A 798-nucleotide genomic window follows, 5' to 3' on the forward strand; every position below is an offset into this window, starting at 1 on the left:
ATCAGACTGTCTGCAATACCCAGACCCCATTTAGAACCAGAGGCCTTCCAATATCCTATCAGACTGTCTGCAATACCCAGACCCCATTTAGAACCAGAGGCCTCAATATCATATCAGACTGTCTGCAATACCCAGACCCCATTTAGAACCAGAGGTTCCAATATCATATCAGACTGTCTGCAATACCCAGACCCCATTTAGAACCAGAGGCCTCAATATCATATCAGTCAACAACACACCCTGGGCCTCTTTATCTCGGGAGGAAGGCGTATCCCACCTCTCTCTCTCTCTCTCTCTCTCTCTCTCTCTCTCTCTCTCTCTCTCTCTCTCTCTCTCTCTCTCTCTCTCTCTCTCTCTCTCTCTCTCTCTCTCTCTCTCCCCTTGTGTTTGGCCAGCTGGTGAGAGCACAAACCTTTCTGCATAACAGGTCACCTACAGGAGACAAATCATAATTTGGGAACCAGGAGAGCATTCATCTCTCCAAACCCCGCCAATTCGCCCACGAACTCCTGTAATGTCGTGGATCGAAGATAAATAACGGCCAGCTTGTTCTCTCTCTGTTGTAGTGTTGAGCGGATCAAGCTCCCGCGACACACACGCACACACACACAGCTCGGGCGTTCCGGCGACTCCTCAGCGGCCAACGGAAGGGTGGCAGGAGAGAGGAGAGGGAGAAAGGAGGAGGAGAAGGGGAGAGAGGAGGGGAGGAAACCCAACTGTTTTGAAGCTATACGCCAGTAAATATAGACTATAAGCATATACAGTGAACGAAGAGGAAACCGTCGCAGTGCTATTTTA

General features: G+C 49.9%; 1 protein-coding gene across 1 annotated transcript in view; it reads left to right on the forward strand.

Moving 5' to 3' along the window:
- Positions 1-359: 359 nt before the first annotated feature.
- LOC106575483 (paralemmin-1) overlaps positions 360-798 on the forward strand; it is a 17,379-nt gene continuing 16,940 nt past the window's right edge. Inside the window, exon 1 of the mRNA XM_045698983.1 lies at positions 360-798. This exon is cut by the window's right edge and continues 84 nt beyond it. The gene's annotated coding sequence lies outside the window, so the exon portion shown is untranslated.

Source organism: Salmo salar, chromosome ssa17 (assembly GCF_905237065.1).
Source record: "Salmo salar chromosome ssa17, Ssal_v3.1, whole genome shotgun sequence".
In the NCBI taxonomy this organism is placed as follows: Eukaryota; Metazoa; Chordata; class Actinopteri; order Salmoniformes; family Salmonidae; genus Salmo; species Salmo salar.